Raw genomic sequence first — 10,590 nt, 5'->3', positions numbered from 1 at the left:
CCGTCCCTAAGACCTGCCGTGTCCCTGGGCCTGACAGGCTGGTGAAGGGCAGGCCGAGTGAGGCGGGGCGCAGTGCCGCCTGCCCTTCCCTTTGCAGGGGATCTCTAGTGCCTCTTCTATACAGTCGTCCTTCAGTCACTCAGTTGCATCCGACTCTTTGTGGCCCCAGGGACTGCAGCACGCCAGGCCTCCCTGTCCATCACCAGCTCCCAGAGCTTGCTCAAACTCATGTCCATTGAGTCAGGGATGCCATCCAACCATCTCATCCTCTGTCATCCCCTTCTCCTCCTGCCTTCGATCTTTCCTAACCAAAATCAAAGGTAAGACCTAGGAGGAGAGGCCACGGTCCAGGGTGAGCACACCCGGCCTTGAGGTGGACTGTCCCACTGCTGGTGACTGGTCGGCCTGGACACACCCCAGCGGGCAGCTGCCGGGGACGGTCAGGGTGATGGCTGGAGCCCGTGGCTGCAGGGGACACGGGACACCCAGCCCCACCCACCCCCCCCCAGCACCCTGCCGCCCTGAAGGCCCTCATGGCCAGGCATGTACAGCGGGGCCCTCACTGCAGACCCCGGGTTTCCCCAGGCTCGGAGGAGCCCCCGGCCATTTTCTCCCCAAAGACCAGAGCTCACCTGGAATCTCCCACCCCCAGAGAACACAGCCCCTCAGCTGGGGGTTCCCGCAGCCCCGTCCAGAGAGTGAGGCTGGTAGGGAGCCCAGCCCAGGGCCCCACCCTCTCCTCGGGCTAGACGGACAAGAGGGAGAAGCCAAGCAGAGGCCCTGGGTGAGCCCACCCACCGAGGGGCTGCCTCGTGGAGGCGCTGTCTGCCTGCACCAGCCCCGGTGCGGGGGCAGAGAAGGGAGACTCCTCCCCACCTCCTGTGGCTGCCCGCCTTCACGATCCGCTCCCCCGCCTGCCCGGGCAGCGAGGCTGCTCTCCATGGGCTCCATCTCCTCTCCACCCTGCTGCGGCCGCCTGGGGCGGGGAGCGGGCCTGGGTCTCTGAAGGCCCCCCTGGGAGAGAGGCGCAGGGGTGGTGATGGGATGGGGCTCCTCTCCTGGGGGTTCCTGGAGCCCCGTCTCCTGGGGGTCAGCACTGGGAGGACGGCCACTGCAGCAGCCACAGGGGTGAGGTCGTCACCCTGGGCGGAGAGAGGGGTCCTCACTGGCAGCACCAGGACCGGTGGGGGGGCAGCTGCTCAGCTGTCCCCACAGAAAGGCCCTACAGCCCCTGCACAAGGGCTTCCAGGACAGGGACCCCGGGCACTCAGGCAGTGAGCTGGTCAGTGAGTTAGTTCAAGAAAAACACTAACGTGGGCATTGCAATACACAATAGCACTGGGCTACTAGAAATATTCCAGGAGTTTGGAATCTCTTTTGAAAAAGTCAACATTACAAAGCAAAGGCCATCAGCTTGGAAAGAAAAATTAAATTTAAGGATCACGTTATTACACAGAAAAGAACACAATGTTCATATGAAGCTTTGATCAACCAGTTACTACATGGACGACAACTCAAAATTAATTTTGGATAACAACTTAAAATTAACTTTTCAGTAGAATTGAAGATAGAATGATAAAAGTGCACAAAGAGCTGTTTGAAATTACATGCAAATCATGAATCAGTTTCCTTATGGTCTCCAAAAGCTATAGGAAATATGAAAGTGACACTGCAAAGATTTACATTTAAATTCAAACTTTCACAAAACTGATTTGTATGAAGGGTTAAATCTTTTCAGGAAAATTGCTCTGAAAGAATTGTTGTTCAGTGGCTAAGCTGTGTCCAACTCTTTGTGACACAATAGACTGCAGCATGCCAGGCTTCCCCATCCTTCACCATCTCTCTGAGTTTACTCAAACTCATGTCCACTCATCCACTGAATCAGTGATGCCATCCAGCCATCTCATCCTCTGTCGTCCCCTTCTCCTCTGCCCTCAATCTTCCCCAGCATCAGGGTCTTTTCCAATGAATTTGCTGTTTGCATCAAGTGGCCAAGGTATTGGAGCTTCAGCTTCAATGTCAGTCCTTCCAATGAATATTCAGGGTTGACTTCCTTTAGGATTGATTGGTTTGATCGCCTTGCTGTCCAAGGGACTCTCAAGAGTCTTCTCCAGAGTCTTCTCTTCTGAAAGAATCATCAGCTCTAAATGTCCTAGAACTTACATTTCAAAATAACTAGGAAGTATCCCCATGCTCTCACAGCCCATTCATAATCTGAACAGTCCCAGTAATGGTTCCATCAGCAGAAAGATCCTTCTCGAAATTGAAAATCGTCAGAAATGATTGCAATCCTATATTTGTCCAGAGTGACTAATACTGCTTTAAACCCGATTAACGGAAGATGAAGTTGCCAAATGTATACATTTTAATTAGCTAATTAATAAATTTTCAGAAAAGGGAGACAGGAAAGTTGGACAATCAATCAAAATCTCTTGCGAATGAAGTATAGTAAGTCCCCTGCATGCAAGCAGGTTCTAAGTGTGCTCATAAGCCCCCCAGAGCTGGCCTAGGTACACAGCTAACACAGGCCGCTGTACTGGACTGTACCAGGGCTTCCCTGGGGCTCAGACGGTAAAGACTCCGCATGTCATCTGGCTACAGTGAGCGGGGCCGCCCTCCGCCGAGGCCCCAGAGGCGGCCCTGGAACCGTCTCTGCACCCCTTTCTCTCCCGCCCCCTCTGCTGGTCTGAGCTGTCCGTGCTGAAGGCAGGGAGTGATCAGGGTGGTGTTGGGAGGGGCTGTTGGATGACTCTGGTGGGGGGCGCTCTGGTGGGCGGGCCTACCTGCGTCCACCTGTGGCTTCCTGGGCTGCAGACGCCAGGCCCTGCATCCAGGCCGGCTCCAGAAGGGGCTCTCATCTCTGGACCGTTGCCCCCTCCCTCTCTCTGGCCCACCCCCCACCCATCCCAGCTGCTGCGACGGAGGGTCTTCTGGAGAGGAGTCTGTGTCTGCAGAGAGGACCCCGGAGCAGCCCCACCCCAGCAGCGCTGCAGCCCCTAGAGCTGGTTTCTCCAGCACTTCTAGGAGAAACCGCTGCTTCTGGAGCTGGGGCAGGAGAGGCTCAGGGTGAGCCTGGAGCATCCGCCTCCCCGCCTTCCCCCAAAACACACCCACACTGGCGTGAGTGTGTCAGAAAGACAAGGACCCAGCCGACACGGTTCCTCAATGGCTAAGACTGGGACAAGCTGGGCAGCAACAGCAGCAAAGTCCTCACAGAAAACAAATGTCAGGTCACCAGGGGGGAAAGGTTGGGGGTTTGGGATTAACGTACTCACACTACTGTACGTAAAAGAGATAACAACAAGGACCTATCGTAGAGCACAGGGAACTGCACTCCGTATTCTGTGACAACCTCAATGGGAGAAGGGGCTGAAAAAGAACAGATGTGTGCATGTGCATAGCTGAGCGCTTGCATCTCCCGCCGGACCCACAAAGCTGAGGCCAGAGTCAGTGTCCGCTCCTGGCAGGACCCATTTGTAGTCTAGGGGGCTACGGGGCATCAGTCTGACTTGTCAGCATTGTGGGGTCCTCCCCTGGGGAGCCTGCCCCCAGCCGTCAGGGTGCAGGAAGCCATGTCTGGACTCAGCCCATCTCTGCGTGGCTGCAGAGTCCTCATGCCCACTCATGTCATGAGCCCGGGGGGCCACCTTATGCAAGAGCACCAGGATAGTCAATTCCAAGCACTTCTGATCCTGGAAGGGGTACTTCGATTGGGTGTTGAAATGTCCTATTTTAATGCACTCCTTAAATTTCCAAAGCGATTTGCGTGGGTCCTAAGAGACCAGTTTCCCGTTGCCCATCTGCCTGATTATATGGCCAGGTTACTGGCCACCACACACTAGTCAGTAAAAATCCAACACAGAGGCAACAGCATGTAGTTCAACCGTGAGCCAATTCGCTTTCACCTTCTTTGATCAGACTGTGACCATGCAAGAGGATGCTGTCCATTCCCCTCGGACTGCCGGAAACCCAGCAGGCCCTGCTGTCTGAGAGCTGCTCGTGGGCACCGCTCACGTGGCGGTGGTGTTTGGCAGCCCCTCAGGGGGTTCCAAGGCCACTGTACGGGGGACTAGGCTCCCTGTTCATGGATGTCCCCTGGGAGCACGCACCTGTCCTGTTCATGGACATCCCCCGGGAGCATGCACCTGTATAAATAGGTAAATAAAACTCCCGTCTCATTCAGGAACTCTTCCAGTCACTTACCTCCCCACTGGCGAGTCTGTGGGATCCCACTGGATGTTCCATAATTGCTCTGTGCCCCTGGGTCTCCATCAAACCTGATGCCAGCTAGTGGGCCAGCCGTCTTAAACGGAACCCAGCGGTGACCACTGGGGGGCGCTCACTGACTCCTGCCCTAAGGTTCTTCCTGGGCTCCACACAGGGCAATAGTTCCTGTCGCTTTATGATTCAATTTATCCTTCCTGCGGTCCAGCCTCTAACGGGACATAGTGAACCTGGAGATCCTCTTTTGTCCATCAGGCATCCTATACACCTTTGTATTAATGACGTCTGTGGGCTGGACCACCTCACCGACCCCCATTTGGAATGTTCCATCAACGTCGGCTGAAGGGTGGGTTTCCAGGCCTCCTGTTGTACAGGATGAGGTAGGGGACGCGACCCCAGTCACACATAGAACGTCTTCCCAGAATACGTTCAGCTACAGCAGGTGCAAACACTGTCCGTGACGTCTGTTCACACTTGACAATTTTCATCCAAACTTTCACCCCAGTCTCATCAGCTCTTGGCTTCCTGTCTCCTCTGGTCTGACTTTCACTTCTGTTGGGGTGTTGGAACTGTTGGAACCACAGGGCACAGGGCTTCCCTTCAAGGAATCCTAGAAGTGACTCGTCTCCGAGGTGACACCCTCCACCCCTTCTGAAGATTCAGGGCCAAGACACACGCTTTTCTCCACTAAAAGAGTTTTGATTTTCTCTTAGGAGGTAAGTGCTTCAATATTACTCCATTTGTGGGAAGAGTAATTACAGTATCTAGTTGCAAACAAGGGTAATAAAATAATGCAGACCCACAGCAAGAATTCTGTCTTCTAAAATCATTTTAATGTTTTTCTCTTTCAGTTTTATTGCTATAACTTAAGTGATCAAATGACATCTCACATGCAGACCTGATAAAATTATAATTCTTAGGGTAATGAAAGAGGAAAATGAAAAAGTTGGCTTAAAATTCAACATTCAGAAAACTAAGATCATGGCATCCGGTCCCATCACTTCATGGCAAATAGATGGGGAATCAGTGGAAACAGTGACAGATTTTATTTCCTGGGCTCCAAAATCACTGCAGATGGTGACTGCAGCCATGAAATTAAAAGACACTTGTTCCTTGGAAGAAAATCTATGACAAACCTAAACAGTGTATTATAAAGCAGAGACATCACTTTGCCAACAAAGGTTCATCTAGTCAAAGCTATGGTCTTTCCAATAGTCGTGTATGAATGTGAGAGTTGGGCCATAAAGAAGGCTGAGTGCCAAAGAACTGATGCTTTTGAACTGTGGTGCTGGAGAAGTTCTCCAGCATTGGCAGACAGGTTCTTTGCCACTAGCGCCACCTGGGAAGCCCACTGGCAGTGATATTAGGTCACAGAGGGACCAAGGCCAGCAGTGTCTGGACCCACAGGGCCATGCAGCAAGTCCAGGGAACGAGATAGGAGGAGCGCTGAAAGCCGCTGATGAGTCGTTCAGGGGAAGAGTGCAGGTAGGACGGGCCCTTCCCTATCCTTTGCTCAGGTGGCAGTTTCCGGGGAGGCGGGGGGCGGTCCTCGGAATATCATGTCTGAAAATGTGTGTCTGAGGAAGGCCACCCTGACCCCCATCATTCCCAGCCAGGAAGTCACTCTCAGGAGTCCCGGCCATGTCCCAAAGGTGGGGATATGGCTCAGGCTCCCGGGGTCCCTGCCAGGGATGGGGCAGCTGGCCAGCCTCTGGGCCCCTGTAGTCTCCAGGGGTGGGGATCTGTGTGGGAAATAAGGCCAGACTCCGAGGGTACGGGTTCAATACTTGAAAGAGCCTGAGGCTCACGTCTACTCATGTTCTTGGCCCCACCCATGTTAGGGGTCGCCCTGAACCCGAGGGTCCCAAGGTACAGGCGGGAACACTGCGGCCCGGGAGGAAGCCACCTGAATCCGCACTTGGGCAGCCAGAACACAGGACCACTCTCTGGACTGCAGGACAGTGGGCGATTGTACGGGGAGGTGGGTGCCGGCAGGCCCTGGCACACTGGGCCACGGCAGAGAGGGGACCAGAGGCCACGGCAGGCTGGGGACAGGGTCGCTGAGGGGTAACAGTAGGAGGTGGTAGGAGAGGAGAGGGCAGACAGGCACTCCTGCTCCTGGGAGGGCAGGGGCCCGGGTCTCAGGTTTGTTCCTCTTGAGGGGCACGTCTCTGGAGAAGGCAGGGAGGGGCAGCTCACTGTCAGAGCGGTCCTCACGTGGGGGCTTAGAAGCCCCTAATGGACACCAGCACTGGTGATGCTGACTAGGTCCTGGGTTCATGCTGGGCGATCACCTCAGTCAGATCCCTTGCTGTGCTCTCAATGTGTGTGTGTCCTCAAACGTCCAAAGTTGGAATCCTAACCTAGCCCAGCTGGATGTGATGGTCTCAGGAGGTGATGAGGTCACAGGTGTGGAGCCCTCAGGAAAGGGATTGGCGCCCTTGGGAAAGAGATGCCAGGGGGCTCCCACATCCCTTCCACCAGGGAGGACCCAGCAGCAGACAGCGATCTGTGAACCACGAAGCGGCCGTGCTGGCAGCTGGACCAGTTGGGGACCCGGAGGTCCACTTCCAGCCTCGGGACTTGCCCATTTGGAAGCCACCCCTCCTGTGGTGTTCTAACAGTCCTCCTCCCAGACAGGGGAAGCCCTGCACCCAGGACCCAGGCCGGCGGGACGGACCCCCGACCTGAGCTGCCCGCGTGCCCTGGCTGGGTCTTTGCCGAGCAGGCTACTTTCACCCTCCGGTCTGGGTCACAGCGAGAAATCACATTCCCTCCGTAAATTAACTGAAACTTCAATCACAGCTGGTCACAACTGCGTGGTGAGAGGCAGGTATGCTAGGAGGCAAAGCCCGAGCCTCGGTCCCCTCCCCGCCAGCGCGGAGCCACCCCCTTTTTCTGGAGCCTGAGCGGTCTTTAGGGAGGGGAGGGTGGGACCAGCCAAGTCCAGCCTCAACGAGCGAGAACCTCCCAGGAAAGAAGCGCTCGGGGAGGGGCCTAAGGGGCGGGGTCCATTCCTGGGCCGGGCCTATTCCTGGGTGGAGCCTAAGGGGTGGTCCTAAGGGGGCAGAGCCTATTCCTGGGCGGGGCCTAAGGGGAGGGCTTTGTTCCTGGGTGGAGCCTAAGGGCGGGTCCTATTCCTGGGTGGGGCCTAGGGGGCGGGGCCTATTCCTGGACAGAGGGGCGGAAGCTAGAGCCGAGGCGGGGTGAAGTGTGGGCGGCTCCCGTGGCCTGGCCTTGCGCCTCCTCACCGAGGCTCCGACCGCGCCCGCCCTCGAGGGCTGGCCTGTCCAGCCTGTGCCTGCCACATGCTGGACGCCGGGCCGGGCCCAGCAAGCTGAGCAGCCCCGAGCACAGTGACTCCGGCCTCCGCTCCAGCGTGCGAGGCGCAGTGTGCGAGGCGGGGCTGGGATCAGGGGTGTCCTTGAGACAGGACACAGCGTGACCGCTCAGGCAGTCCCGCCCCCCTGTTCTCCAGAGAGCACCCTCCTGGTTACAGGGTCACTCAGCTGCATCCGCCTCCTTGCTGCCGGGTCTCCCTGCTTCCTTCTGGCCCTCACACCCCTCCACCCTGGAACCTGGGCACCCTCTCTGTTGGAGGCCCTCTTGCTTCCTCCTTAGCCACACCCCTTCAGTGTCCCTCGGAGTCCCGTTGTCACCCCTCATCACGTTCGGAGTCCCCATCCTGGCCTACACCTGCCGTTGCTGTCCCGAGGTCCCCCGTGCCACCCTGGCCTTGATCATGTCCCCCTGGGCCCCCAGAGCTGCTCCCTGTCCTGACCCTCACCCAGCCTCCAGCCGGCAGCACAAGGCGGGGCCCACGTGCAGGGCGCCCCCCACTCCTCTGATGCACCGCCTTTCCCACCTTCAGAGCAGACCCTTCTCAGTCCCGCCATCTTATCTGGCCAACCTCCCCCCAGTCTCTCTCCTCTCCATTCCTCCATGGGGGACCCCAGAGTGCAGCCCTGTGAGGCTCTGGGTGCACATTTCAGGGTCCAGTGCCAGGCACAGGGCAGGTTTTATCTGCACATGCTGATAAACAAGTCAGCTCCACCCTCAGGACGCATCCTCGGAGCCGAACAAGAGGCTCTAGCCAGCTCCCTTCGTGGCCAGCGGCCCCTCCCCACTGCATGGTCTGACACCCAGTCCCCCACCGCCTGCTGAGCCCCAGTGTTGCCTCCAGGGGGCAGTGGTCTCTGGACCTGGTGGGAGGGCCTGGTCTCTTGCACCTGATTCTCCAAGAGGACCAGCCCTGAAAGGTGACTCTGGGGGCCTCTGAGGCAGGGGTGAGGACGCGGCAGGCCACCGAGCCCACCCGCCTCCAGTGACTGTGCCACCAGCCTGAGCCCCGGGCCTCGTCTGTCCCTGGGTCTCTGTGAGGGGAGGTGCCCGCGGCCAGCAGCACACGTCCTCCGGAGTCAGAGCTGGGCCTCCGTGGCTGAGGGCAGAGGGCGGCACCAGCTGGGGAGGGTGGCTGGACCGGCTGTGCTGGGATGCTTTTCACTGCACACAGAACACGCTGGGACGGGGAGGAGGAGGGTCTGGCCCTCCCGGGTCACTTGCAGTTCAAGGTTGTCTTCCAAGGTGGTGCCCCCCTTCAGGGGCCCCTTCCCGAGGGACCGGTGATCAGGGTTGAACCTGGTGGGGCAGACGTTGTACTCTGCAGTTTCTGGGGTTTGGGGGCATGGAGGGCCAGGGCCCCACCTCCTCCTGCCGGCCAGCTGCCACTCTGGCCAGCAGAGAGCCCCAAGAGGAAATGGGGGCAGGGGCTGTGGCCGTGCTCTTGGCCTGCTGTGAAGCTCTGTGCTTGAGCCACAGACAGGACGGCTGGGCTTGATCTCCCTGGCACCGGAGCGGTGGTCAAGGGCACTGATGCCGCCAGCAGCCTTGGCCACATAAACTGCTTCTCTAGTGGGCCATTCGAAGTGCCCCCGTGCCTGGCCCCAGAACAGCATGCCTGGTGCTAGAGGTGCGATGGGGGATGGGTAGGCCTGTGCCTCCTGGCAGGAGAAGACCCTAGGCCACGCCGTGGGTGAGGCACCTGCACGGGCAGAGGGGGGTTCCCACCAGCCACGCTGACCACCGCGCAGGTCCAGGGCCCTGCTGCACTGTGTCACAGCCAGGACGTCGATCTCCCTCAGGTCGGGGCTGGTGGCCTGGCAGGAAGGTGGGTTTGGCCTGGGGCTCTGCCCTGTCCGAAGCCTGTCCGCCCTCATTCTGCCCGAACAAATCTCCCTGTGTGTCCTGGGAGGCTGAGGTGGGTCCTGGCCCCCTGAGGCTCTCAGGAGCAGCCGCCCCGCTGCCCTAGCCCAGCACGAGCCCCCGGGTGGTCTCCTGCCCGGACTTCACGGTGCAGGTTTGTGCTGGTGCTGATCCAGCCCCTTGATTCCCCGCCAGGCCCTCTGCCCCAGTGGAGTGGACACGTCCTGAGATCCATGGAAGTCTGGGCGGGGCAGGGTCCCTGAGCTTCCTCTCAAGCCTTGCTGACGACGCACCTGCTCCTGCAGGTGTTGGCCTAGTGGACGCTCTGCAGGACCCCTTGCTGGGGGCCCTGTGGGCCCGACTGCCTCACCTCTCAGACAGGATGTGGCCGGCTCAGCAGCAGTGGGCGGTGGCTGCCACCTGGTTGACCACAGGACACAAGTTTCTGTCCACCTACGCCATCATGGCAGACCCAGAGCCGCAGGGAGGTAGACAGAGACACTGGTCACCACCTGCGACAGGACATCGCTGCCCACACTGTGGCCACTGTGGTTGTTCCCCAAGCGGCAGACACAGACACAGAGGCCGACAGCCTGGGAGGGGGTGGGACAATGTGGAAGCCTCAGCGGGCTCAGGGCCAGGGCGCCCTGCTGGGTGGACTTCACCTGGACCACAGAGGCAGGCTGTGCCGTTCTCTCCCCCTCCCCTCCATCTTCCGCTCCTCCTTCCCCCTCCATCTTTCTCCCCCTCCCCCATCTTCCTCTCCCCTTCCCCCCATTATCCTCTCCCACTCCCCCCATCTTCCTCTCTCCCTCCCCCACCTCCATCTCCCTCTCCCCCTCTACCACCTCCATCTTTCTCTCCGTCTACCCCACCTTCATCTTTCTCTAACCCTCCCCCACCTCAACCTTCCTCTCCCCCACCTTCATCTTCCTCTCCCCCTCCCCCACTTTCATCTTTCTCTAACCCTCCCCCACCTCAATCTTCCTCTCCCCCACCTTCATCTTTCTCTAACCCGCCCCCACCTCCATCTTTATCTCCCCCTCCCCCACCTCCACCAAGGGTTCCACCAAGGGCCTCTCCAGACTGTGGACCTGCCACCTCCTCTGCCCAGTGGGATGAGGGGCCCCAGCCCTGGAGCAGTGGCACCCTGCCAGGCAGGGG

The sequence above is a fragment of the Cervus elaphus genome, chromosome 20 (assembly GCF_910594005.1).
Source record: "Cervus elaphus chromosome 20, mCerEla1.1, whole genome shotgun sequence".
Taxonomy (NCBI): domain Eukaryota; kingdom Metazoa; phylum Chordata; class Mammalia; order Artiodactyla; family Cervidae; genus Cervus; species Cervus elaphus.
This window is presented reverse-complemented; position numbering follows the sequence as displayed.